Source organism: Aegilops tauschii, chromosome 6, assembly GCF_002575655.3.
Source record: "Aegilops tauschii subsp. strangulata cultivar AL8/78 chromosome 6, Aet v6.0, whole genome shotgun sequence".
NCBI lineage: Eukaryota > Viridiplantae > Streptophyta > Magnoliopsida > Poales > Poaceae > Aegilops > Aegilops tauschii.
The window spans coordinates 224,658,355-224,671,421 of record NC_053040.3 but is presented as its reverse complement, the minus strand read 5'-3'; positions in this window follow the sequence as shown (position 1 = coordinate 224,671,421).

The window sequence follows — 13,067 nt, the reverse complement described above, 5'->3', positions numbered from 1 at the left end:
TGGAAGACGAGCTCAGTGTGCTCGTTGTAGGGGCTCCGATCTCCAACGGGCTGCACCAGACGAAGCAGCGGGCGACGGCGGTCCTTGGAGACACCGTGGGGCGGCGAGGTGGGCACGGTGGCCGTGTGAACGACGGAGAACGGCGGCGACTGCGTCGGGCGTGGGGAAGGAAGGAGCGGCGCGGATCTGGGGGGGGGGGGACAGAGAGGCGCAGAGGCCGAGAGGTGAGCGGGGGCGAGTGGGAGAGGGGCCCGAGGAGGCGGGGGGCGCTGGCGTCCTTATCCTCCCCCGTCGCCGGCGAGGGGGTGCGGCGGGGACCGGCCCCTGTTCCGACCCCGGTCGGGGGAACAGGGAAGGGGAGGGCGAGTGGGAGAGGTGGGCCGGGGTGGAGCTGGGCCTTTCGGCCGGGGGGGGGGATGGTGCTGGCCGGCTGGGCCTGGGGTTGGCCCAGTTGGGCCAGGTCCAGTGGGGGGGCTTTTGTTTTTATTTTTTTGTTTTCTGTTTTGTTTTGCATTTTCTTTTATTTATTTTCTTTCACCTTTTAATCCATTTTAAAATACTTAGGCATTTTCTAAAAAGGAGTTTTCTCCACAATATTTACCAGTGTATTATTTGGCACCCACCGAACATTTTTGTTTAAATTTTTGAAAACTTTTATTTTCCACTTTAATTTTAATTGAAGTTTGAATTAGGAGTTTGAAAAGAAATGTGATTCCAATGTGATCAAGCCCTGTTTAGCAACATGATTAGCTTAATCACAGAGAGTTACTGTAGCATGATTCTCGGGGTGTTACAAGGACGCCGACTTCGACTCCGACTGACCATGTCGCCCTCCTCCCTTGGCCACGCGCCCTGCCGAGGGCCTTCCTCGTCAAGCTCTCCATCGGCGCGTTCCCCGTCGCCTCCTTTTTGCCTTCACCCGCCGCACCTGGGAGGAAAGGGGCAAGAACGGGGATCACGGGGCACTTATCTTTTTTTAGTTTTTAAGCCCGCGGGCACTTGTTAGATTTAAACCTTGTAATCCCCTTGCTCATGTTTGCATTCCATATGAACTGTACCTGTTTGGAACGTATTAATGAAAAAGGGTGTTTGCCGGGTTCTTTGTGCGTGAGCGAGGCCCATGCCAAGGAATGAATCCTTGTTATTTTTAAGATAAACATTGCCGCCCGGCAACAGGCATTGCCGTCCCCTCACTTCATTCACAACCATACTCACGCCCTCGGCGGAGGCAGGGGCGAAGTAGGGTTAGGCCCTTCATTTGCTTCCTTGTCACAGTAACTACAACCAAGTTTCGGCCCAGGGAATAGTTCTTGGGCACAGGAAAGGGGGAGCACGGTGGCCCAGGAATAAACGAGGCTTCATACGTCCCAAATTCACACAGAAATTCATAATAGGGGATAAAGGACTTATCTGGATCTGCAGCCCCCGGCAACCTTGGCTTGCCGTGGTTGGGTGCTTGAATCTGCAGCCCCCAGCAATGGCTTGCCGGGGTCGGGGATGTCGATCCGTCTCCGGGCCCTTAAATGGCTTAGCAGAAACGCCTGTGCAGCCTGCGAACCAAAGAAAAGATTGGAAAGGACGGAAAGACACACACCCGACCTCTATGCTAGGGGTTAGTGGCCGCCGGGCACTATCAACCCAACCAAAGAGAGACTTAACCTAGCATGCATGCTAAAACTTAGGGCGCCAGCGCTTCATTTATTTATGCTTAGGGTCTGCGCCTGGCTTTGTACAAAGGGTTACATGCCTTGTCGGCAAGGCTTGTACAAAAGGTGGCTTGCCGGGGGGCCCGGCAACCGCGCCTTACGGGTAAAACTTGCGAAGATGCTCGATGTTCCAGGAATTGCTTACTGGAATACCATCTTCGGTCTCCAGGCGGACTGCGCCGGGACTGGTGACTCGTATTACCCAATAAGGTCCTTCCCACTTTGGCATCAACTTGTTGGAATTCTTGGCCGACTAAACATGCCGAAGAACAAGGTCGCCTTCCTCAAAGCTTCGAGCATGAACCTTGCGGCTATGGTAGCGGCGCAAGGCTTGCTGGTAGCGCGCTACTCGCACAGCCGCCCGAAGACGATCTTCCTCAAGGAGCGTTGCGTCATCTTGCCGCAATTGCTCTTGCTCAAGCTCATCATAAGCGAGCACTCGGGGTGACCCGTATGTGAGTTCCGTGGGGAGAACTGCTTCTGCCCCGTAAACGAGGGAGAAAGGTGTCTGGCCGGTGGCTCGATTTGGTGTCGTTCTGATCGACCAAAGAACCATCAGCAACTCATCAATCTAGTGCTTTCCACACTTGTGCAGCCTGTCAAAAGCCTTTGTCCTCAGGCCTCGCAGTACTTCAGCATTTGCCCTCTCCGCCTGGCTGTTGCTCCGTGGGTGTGCCACCGAAGCAAAACAGACCTTGCTACCGAGGTCCTGGATGTATTGCATGAAGGTGTAGCTTGTGAACTGCGTGCCGTTGTCGGTGATGACCCTGTTCGGCACACCAAAACGGCAAACTAGCCCCTTGAAGAACTTGACGGCTGACTGTGCTGTCACCTTCCTCACTGCCTCCACTTCGGGCCGCTTCGTGAACTTGTCGAGTGCGACGTACAAGTACTCAAAGCCCCCGATGGCACGGGGGAAGGGGCCCAGTATGTCGAGCCCCCAGACCAAAAATGGCCAGGAGAGAGGGATTGTTTGAAGGGCTTGAGCTGGTTGATGAAGTTTCTTTGAATGGAACTGACATGCTTCACACTTGGTTACTAGCGCAGCTGCATCCTGGAGGGCTGTGGGCCAGAAGAAACCTTGCCGGCAAGGGCCCTTGACCCTATGTGGGAGGCACACATAGCTCCATGTATCTCTGCCAATAGCTCTAGTCCGTCCTCTCGAGGAATGCACTTCAGCCTGACTCCGTTTGGCCTCCTTCTGTACAGGGTATCATCCACAAACTAGTACATGTTGGACCGACGGGCTACTTTCTCTGCTTCTTCCTGCTCCTCGGGGAGTTCTCCTGTTTGGAGGAAACGGACGGTGGGCTGCGCCCATGCCGAAGCCTGGGGCTCGACGGCAAGGACCAAAGGCGCATCTTCGGCCGCAGGGGCAGCTGCCTCTACGGTCAGGGCCTGGGGCCCCGTCGGAGGTAGTTGCCCCTCGGCAAGCTTGGGGTACCCCGCAACCTCCTTGCCGGCGGCTCCTGGGAGCTCGGTGGGAAGGTACTTGCCGGGGCTTGTCTTCCTTCACTTGTTCTGCCCTGCTGATGGCTCTACGGATGGTTGTATTAACTGAAGTACAAAGGTACCTGGTTGCACATGCAACTTGAGGGCAGCGCATTTCGACAGGTCGTCGGCAATGCTGTTCTCCGCTCGGGGAGCATGTTCTGCCTGTAGGCCGTCGAAATGTTCTTCTAACTTCCTCACTTCATTCATGTAGGCCTCCATCAATGGGCTCTGGTAATCCTTGTTGACTTGCTTGACGACGACCTGCGAATCACCCCTGATGATGAGCTTCTTGATTCCGAGGTCTGCCGCGACCGTGAGACCGGCAAGCAACCCCTCGTACTCCGCCGTATTGTTCGTTGATTTTTCCCGGGGGAAGTGCATCTGGATTACGTACTTGAGGTGCTCTCTGGTGGGTGCGATGAGTAGCACGCCAGCACCAGCACCTTGAAGTGAGAAAGCTCCATCAAAATACATAATCCACTCACTGCTCGTCTCCTTGCCGGGAAGGGCGGTCTCTTGAACCTCCTCGTCGGGAGTTGCGGTCCACTCTGCTATGAACTCTGCCAAAGCTCGGCTCTTGATCATTGAAGTACTTTCAAACCTGAGGCCAAAGCTCGATAGCTCCAATGCCCACTCCACAATCCTCCCTGTCGCATCTGGGTTGTGCAAAATCCGTTGAAAAGGGAGGTGGGTGACGACGGTGATCTCGTGCGCTTGGAAATAGTGGCGCAGCTTTCTCGAGGCCATGAGAAGGCCGAAAAGCAGCTTCTGCATTCCAGAATATCTTCACCTAGCCCCCTGCAAGAGGGAACTGACAAAATACACTGGGTGCTGCACCATCTTCTTCTTCTGTCCCACTTCACCCATCCGCTCAGGCTCTGCCTCGCCGGGTTCGGGCCTTGCCGGGGATTCTGGTTTGCCGGCGTCAGGATCTGCCGGGGAAGACCCCGGCCCACCATCCGTCGGCTCTGCTGCAACTGCTGCTTCTCCCTCAGGCTCCCTCTGCGCCACCAGCGCAACACTGACCACTTGATTCGTTGCTGCTAAGTATAGCAGCAATGGCTCTCGTGGTTTAGGCGCGACTAGTATTGGCGTGGAGGAGAGGTACTTCTTCAAATCTTGCAGTGCTGCCTCTGCCTCCGGAGTCCATTTTACTAGACCCGCCTTTTTCAAAACTTTTTCAAAACTTTGAAAAAGGGGAGGGCGCACCCAGCAAATTTGGAGATGAACCTACTCAGGGAAGCAACGCAGCCGGCGAGCCTACGGACGTCTTTGACCCGTTTCGGCGCCTCAATCTGCTCAATCGCTTTGATCTTGTCGGGATTTGCTTCGATTCCGCGTTGAGACACAAAGAACCCGAGAAGTTTGCCAGAGGGGACACCGAACACGCACTTCTCTGGGTTGAGCTTGAGGTTATCTTGCGCAGATTTGCGAATGTTTCTTCTAAATCTTGCACGAGCGTGGCCCTGTCCTTGGTTTTGACCACTATGTCATCCATATAGGCTTCCATATTTCTATGTAGCTGGGGCTCAAAACCAATTTGGACTGCTCGGGCAAACATCGAACCAGCGCTCTTCAACCCGGAAGGCATCCGTACAAAACAGTATGTACCACATGGGGTGATGAACGCGGTCTTCTCTTCATCTTCCTTCATCATGAAGATCTGGTGGTACACTGAATAGGCATCGAGGAATGACAGCAGGTCACACCCGGTAGTGGAGTCTACAATCTAGTCGATGCATGGAAGAGGGAAAGGATCCTTTGGACAGGCTTTATTGACGTATGTGTAGTCAATACACAGCCTCCATTTCCCGTTTGCCTTACGCACCACCACCGGATTGGCCAACCACGTGGGGTGGAGTACTCCTCTTACCAGGCCTGCCGCCTCCAACTTCCTGAACTCTTCAATGATGAACTCTTGCTGCTCCAAAGCTTGCTTCCTGACCTTCTGCTTGACGGGCCACGCATGAGGACAGACAGCAAGATGGTGCTTAATCACCTCCCTGGGAACGCCGGGGATGTCAGATGCTTGCCATGCAAATACATCGACATTCGCCTGCAGGAAGGCGACGATCGCGCTTTCCTGTTTGCTGTCGAGGGTGGAGCTTTGATAGAGGCAAAGGTCTCCCGATGTTTCGATGAGATAGCAATCGTTTTCTGTGGGAGTCGACTTTGACGATCCGACTACGAACGTGCGAAGACGCTGCGCCTTAGAAATCGCTAAAGCAACTTCCGAGGGGTTATTGACCACGCCGTAGCACGATCAACCTGACCACGAGGGTCTATTTCCTGCGAGCAAACGAAGAACAAGCAAGAAACTAAGATTGTAATCTGGATATTGCGAATAAAAGAGGAAAGCTTTATTAATGAAGGTGGGGTTCTGTGATGCCTTTGTCTAGTCGTTGAACACAAACGAAGTACGCGAAGTTGCAGCTATGACGAAATTTTAATCTAAACAAAACCCAAAGTCTAAACGATGCCCTAGGGGCTGTATATATGGAGGAAGAGGGGGGGGGGGATTTCGTGGCCCTTGGAGGAGGGGTCCGAAACCCTAACTCTTGTTTCCCCACACATACGGACTCTAAAAACAACCTATATTGAAGTATTTCGAAATTACATGGGCCTGGCCCAAAAATAAGGTGACGCAGCACCTAGAATAGCCTCTGGACGAAAATTATAAAGTGGCATCTTGTATATTTCGTCCAAGGCTTCATGCACTCATTATGGTGGCTTCAAAGTCCTGAAATCATCACTTGAAACTCTGTTCTTGTCTCCCTTGCGCATGCCATCAACTCCATGCTTGTTCTTGCTCCAATGTTCATCCTTCTCCAAGCTAGGCCCTTCATTTGTAAGCAAAACAAATGTATCCAATTTAGGCAGCATCATATTCTCATGAACATTAGAATCATTACCAAGAAATGAAAGTACCTGGTAATTTAATTGGTGTGCGCGAGCTCTAGTAATCGGTCTAGTATGTATAGTAGCAGGGGTTGTGGGTGTAACAATGGTATTGATGTCCTCATCAAGCTTATAGTGAAAGCCCCGCCCGTGTCGTCCTCCTTGACGGACACCTTCTTGGTTTCTGGTGGTGCATCCTTGGACTTTTTGTTCTTGCCGGTGGAGCTCTCCGGCACGTCCTAAACGGGAGCAAAACACTCCGAAGAGGTGCGCTTGCCGGAGTGGGTGCAAGAGGTCTTGCCGGAAGGAGTCTTGTCGGAAGGAGTCCTGCCGGCCTTCTTCCTCCCTGGAGCTTCAACGGCAAGAGCAATTGCCCTGGCGGCAGTTGCTGCAACTGCCTCTCGGTAGAGTTGGTTGGCGCAGATGAGTGCGTCTTTCTTGTCAGAGGGGACGGTGATGATGGTCAGCGGCCCCGGCATCTTTAACGTGTTGTAGGCGTAGTGGGACGCCGCCATGAACTTGGCCAACGCTGGGAGGCCAAGGATGCCATTGTATGGCAAGGGGATCTCGGTGACATCAAAGACGATCTTTTCCGTCCTATAGTTCAGCTCGCCCCCAAACATAACGGGCAGCGTGATTTTACCTTTAGGCTGGCTCCTTCCCGGGTTGACCCCTTGAAACGTGCCCGTCTCTTCGAGGTCTCCATCAGGAATCTGCAGCTTCTTGATCACAGCGGGCGAGATCAAGTTCAGACCGGCCCCATCATCAACCATCACTTTGGTCACCTTGAGGTCGCGTATTGTTGGTGAAACCAACAACGGCAAACACCCGACCGCAGTTGTGCGGTCAGGGTGATCCTCGGTGTCAAAAACGATGGGCATGCGGGACCACTTCAGTGGCTTCTGGGCATCGAACGACGGCTCCGCCGCAGTGATCTCACGCGCCCACTGCTTGAGCTGGAGGTGTGAGGTGTGCAACGAGGCGCCACCGTCGACGCACATAGCCTCTATAGCCTTCTGGAACTCGTGCTCACCGGATTCATCGTCCTCGTCGTGATCATCATCCTCCTCTTGCTTCTTGTCGCGGCCTCGGGCGGGCCTTTCTTGTTGATTGTCTTTGCCGCGACTACCCCCTTGGCCGCCACGCTTCTTGTCGGATCCCTCAGCACCATCTTGACCCTTCTCCTGGTCTCGCCTTTCATATTAAGCCTTCTGCTTTTCTGCAAGCAGGTCAACTTGTCGGCAGTTCTGGAGGTCATGGCCCTTGGTGCGGTGGATCTTGCAGTAATGCTTGTCGGTGCCTCCTGGCCTGCCAGCGGCCGCCAGGGCCAAGCAGGAGGCACACCCGGCAACCTCCTTGCCGGGGTCGTCAGCCTTGGCCTTTTTGGCGGCGCCAAGCTCGCCGGATCCCTCAACGGCAAGCACAGTCTTGGCCTTGCGCTTCCTATTGCGGCACCGGCCTTTCTTTGTAGGGGCGGCGGTGTCTTCGTCTGTGGAGTCGGTTTCCGCACCGGCGTCCTCACCGGGGTACTTCCTCCCCTCTTCAGCTCGAGCACATCTATCGGCCGGAACATAAAGTTCGGCTACATCTTTGACCTTGTTCATCGCCAACTCTTCACGCATCTTGCGGTTACGCACATTCTGATGGAATGCGCTGATAACGGCGACGGGATGAACATCTGGGATGTTGTACTGCACCCGGCTGAACCTCTGTATGTACTTGCGCAGGTTTTCACCTTCTTTCTGGGGGATCATATGCAAATCACTTGCCTGGCCATGAGCTTGGTGGCCTCCGGTGAAGGCGCCAACAAACTCATGACACAAATCCGACCAAGATGAAATGCAATCCACTAGCAAGTGCATCAACCATGACATGACGTTGGGTTTGAGTGCCAATGGGAAGTAATTGGTAAGCACCTTGTCGTCGCGAGCTCCAGCAGCTTGCATCGCGATGGTGTAGATGCTGAGGAACTCCGACGGGTGGGTCTTGCCGTTGTACTTCTCGCCAACATCGGGCTTGAACGTGCGGTGGGAGGGCCATTGGAACTGCCGCAGCTCTCGGGTAAAGGCTGGACAACCCACCTCGTAAGGCAGGTCGCCGAGGCCCCCCGGCGCCGGGTGGTCCATAGTAGGCCCCGCACGCCGATCTGACTGATGGCGCGTCTCCCGTCGTCGTTCGATGGTAGTTCGAGCGTCTTCCTGGGCCCATTCCCGAAGGACTTGACGTTGGTCGCGGCGTGTTCGCGGGTCGGACGACACTGTGGAAACATTGTCACCGACGTTGAGTTGACGGGCCGGTGGCTGTTGTCGCGGTCGCGGGGGGGAGGGGGGAGAGTGCACCGTGGTCGCAGCGTCTCTGGTCCCCCCACTGCCGACATGCACCGGCTCATCAGGACGCCGGTGCGAGGGTCCCATCGGGAGCGGCTCGTCTTTGTTGGCGAAGTTGACAAGGCCTCGGATGGTGGCTCTCCACTCGTCGAGCTTCTCCGCAGCAGGGGGGAAGTCGAGGAGCAGCTGCACGCACGCCAGCGCTTCTGCTGGCGTAGGCGGCGGCGAGACCTGCGTAGCCGTGACGCGCTCCATCTTCTAACCGAGTTAGAAGGGGCTCTGTCGTGGTCTCGCGGTCGCACGCCGCCTGCACCAGCGTCTGAGCGCGCACGCCGGCCTGGCGTCTTGTGAGTGGCGCACAGGGCTCTTTCCGCGGCGGTGCCCGGGGGCTCCGGCATCGCGGTGTTGCTTGTCACGCGCGACCTGGGAAGGGCGCGGCGCGGGCGCCGGCTGGGGTGCCGTAGAGGCTGCTGCGCCGCCCGCGGGCAGCACGGCCCCGCCCCCGGACCCAGCGGCGCGTGGCTCGTCGTCTCGGATTCGGACGATGCCGCTCGCCTGGCTCCGATCGCCAGAATGTCATGGATGCTCGCGGGCCACGTCCCCGGCCCCATCCGTGGGCACCCAGCCGACTGCTCGCGCTGGCGCGGACGGGCCGGCCCCGGACGAGCCGATCGCTGTGATCCCCTTTTTCTTGGGGGCCACGGTGATGATGAAGTCGGTGTGCTAACCTTCAAACCGGATTTTCACAGCTTGCGCGCCCTACCTGGCGCGCCAAAGATGTCGGGGGAAACGACACCTATGGGATCACGAGGAATCCCTTTTGGTACGGTTGGCAGGCGCAGGGCTGTGGAAAGAGCAGGATTGAGAGATCAACGCGGGGGGGGGGGGGGGGGGGTTATCCAGGTTCGGGCCGCAAGTGACGCGTAATACCCTACTCCTTCTGGTTTCTATTTATCTGGTGTTCTTGGACTAGCTACAAGGCGTGCAGGGTCCAAAAAGTCCGAATCCTCTCCCAGTATGCCGCGGGCCTCCTTTTATAGACAAAGGGGCTGCCACAGTGGCACACATGAGGTGGAAAGCTATACAGTGGTCGAGTCTATCCTCTGGCACCGTCGGACAAACACATTTAATGCGTTGCCGACATGCCCTTCTTGCTTTATCGGGGACGGCAAGGAAGCTCGTCCCAGCTATCGCCGCCTCGCCTGGCTTTGACGCGCGTCCGAACTGACGAGGCGGGTAGTGCCACGCTGGCTGGCTGCTGAGTTGGTGCGGTGGCAGAGCCTTCACGAAGATCTGCATGCCACCACGCAGGTGCTTGCTGAGTTGGCCTAGATGCCGCACGTCGCCACGCAGGTGTTCGCCTAGTTGGTGGGCTGGCAGCTGCATGGGGACGGCGGCGGGTGATGAAGCTATGTACCTGGGGTAGGGTCATAGGCCTGACCTAGACACTCTCCCCTAGGACATCACCCTAAACCCAGAAGCATTCGAGGGATACCATCATCCACTCGACTAGAAGCATTCCACTCGGAAGACTCGAAGTCATTCGACCGCAGCAATTGTCACTCGACGACCAGAAGACCTAAAGCCACTCTGTATAGCAACGGTCAGACGTTTACTCTGTAGACTTAATGGTCATTTATGTCACTTTATTACTGGCGTTACCAGAAAGGCCCCATCTTTATGTATCTTAAACCCTGTGTAACTGAGGGCCGGAGGGGTCAGGCGTACTCTATATAAGCCACCCCCCTCCTCAGGGACAAGGGTTCGCACACTCTGTAACTCAACACACATATAATCCAGTCGACCGCCTTCGGGCACCGAGATGTAGGGCTATTACTTCCACCGTGAAGGGCCTGAACTCGTAAATCTTGTGTGTACAACTTCACCATAGCTGGGATCTTGCCTCCTCATACCTACCCCCATTCTACTGTCAGTCTTAGTACCACGACAGTTGGCGCCCACCGTGGGGCAGGTGTCTTAGCGACTTTTTGGCGAGGTTGCGATTTTTCCGATTCCCATCATCATGGTTTCCGGCGGTGGATTGGCCGAGGGCCGCGAGATCCGTCTCGGTGCGCTCGTCTTCGTTGCCGACGAATCCGCCTGGCTTCAGGAAGCTCCCCTCGATGTCGAGACGCTCCCCGTCCGTGGGGCGACACACTTTCGCGCGTGCGTTCGCGGCGTCCTTCTCCGGCAGCCGTCGACCCAGTATCGGTCGGCTCCCATGGTGTCCTCGCTCCCCGCTGTTCGCCGGCGCAAGCGATCCGGTCGGTCGCGGCTTCAACGGTGGGTGAAACACACGATGGCTCGTCAGTCGGCCAGCCCACAAGTCGCGGCTATCAAGCCCGACGAAACTCTCTACGGCCTATTTGACCTGTCGACTGGCTCCGTCGAGACCGCATCCGAGTGCGATAGCAGCGACCCCGCGGCTGAAGTCCTGATGGTCGACGGACCATGTAGTCCGCCTGGCTTCCGCCGCGACGGCGGTGGTGATGGTGGCAGCGATCCGTCACGTGCTCACGAAGAGTACCACCCCGAGCCTCTTTCTTCGCAGCAGAGGGAAGAGCTTCGCTGCTGCAACATGGATGCGCTCCACACGCCCATCGTTGGGGAAACCTCCGAGGCCCGGGCCTTGGAGGAGGCGCGCCTGGCCAACTTGGCTGAGCGCACTCGACTGGAGGACCTTCAGCATGCACTCGATGAGCGTGCTCGGCTGCGGATTCCTGAGTCCAGTCGACGACAGCTTTTTCCGCCTCAACCTCAGGTATACCGCACTCCGATTCAAAATCTACAGCTGCAGCCCGAATAGCAGAGTCAATTCAGCCTTCCCAGTCGGAGGCTGGAAGAGGTTTGATGCAGATCCGGGCCTTACTCCGGGCAGCAGGAGAGCAGAACACAACAGTGTCCCAGTTGCGGGATAGGATTCGTAGCAGGGCTGTGATGGCAGATACAGTTCAGTCGGCCCACAACCCAAGATCGCCCCCGCGGCATGAGGGACGTGGGCACCGGCAAGATCAATACAGAAACCACAAGCAGTATGATCACCGACTCGGACGCGATGACCATCGTCGAGTGCCCACACCTCCTCCGAGGAGTGGATCATATGTGCCTCAGCAATATGATGACAAACGCCCTCACAGTGGTGAGCGAAGAGTACCAGTCGACCCAAGGGAGCCAGGCTTTGATGCGAGATCTATTCTCGTACAAGGTCTAGTCGACAGGAACAGAGCACACAGAGAGGGCCTTGACAGAGATCACCCGACTGGCAGCAGAGTGCATGTTTCAGGTCCAGAGTGTTTCAGCAGAGCCATCAGGGCCGCAGTGATTCCTCCCAACTCCAGGTTGGCGACTGGAGTCAGCAAGTTTACTAGTGAGTCCAAGCCTGACGCTTGGCTTGAGGATTACCGAGTGGCTGTACAGATTGGTGGCGGCAATGATGAAGTGGCCATGAAGCACCTTCCTCTGATGTTGGAAGGCTCGGCCAGGGCATGGTTGACTCAGTTAGCACCTGGCAGTATATTCAGTTGGGAGGAACTCGCCCGAGTGTTTGTTAGAACTTTTGAGGGTACTTGCAAACGGCCAACAGGGTTAACAGAATTGCAGCATTGCGTGCAAAAACCGAATGAAACTCTGAGAGATTTCATTCAGAGGTGGACCACTTTGCATCATACAGTGGAAAATGTGTCCGAGCATCAAGCAGTTTGTGCCTTCAAGGAAGGCGTTAAGTATCGAGAGTTAGTCCTGAAATTCGGTCGGACGGGAGATATGTCTGTGACTCGGATGATGGAAATAGCCACTCGGTACGCAAACGGAGAAGAAGAAGATCGACTCCGCAGTGGAAAGGGTAAGCCAGTCGCCCAGGACACCAGAGGGGGTCAGAAACAGAAGCGCAAAGCCGAGCCAGCTGCTCCTGGTGAAGCTTTAGTCGTGGCTCAAGGAAAGTTCAAGGGGAAGCCCAAAGGGCCCTGGACCCCCAAGAAAGTGAAAGATCAAGCCGAAAATGATGTGTTGGATTTACCATGCCACATTCACACCAAGAAGGATGAAGAAGGCAATCTGATTTATCCTAAGCATACCATTCGATAGTGTCGGGTTCTGATCCAGCAGTTCCGAGAGAAACAACCTAATGAGAAGGAAAAGGAATCAGACAAGGATGAGGACAAAGAGGAAGTTGACGGTTTTCCCAATGTCAATTCCACCCTAGTGATTTTTGCTGATGTTGAGAGCAAAAGTCGACTGAAAGTGATCAACAGAGAAGTGAATATGGTTGCTCCGGCAACGACAACATACCTGAAGTGGTCACAAACAACTATCACATTCGACCAGTCTGATCACCCTGCTCGCATAGCCACTCCTGGGAGGCAAGCGTTGGTGGTCGACCCAGTTGTTGGAGGCACTCGACTGACCAAAGTGCTAATGGATGGTGGTAGCGGCCTGAATATCCTTTATGCTGAAACATTGAAGGGGATGGGCATTCCGATGTCCAAACTTAGTGAGAGAAACATGAGCTTTCACAGCATCATCCCTGGCAAGAAGGCTGAATCACTCGGCCAGATAACCCTTGACGTGGTTTTCGGTGATTCCAAGAATTACCGTAAGGAGAAGTTGACATTTGAAGTAGTGGATTTCCAGAGTGCTTATCATG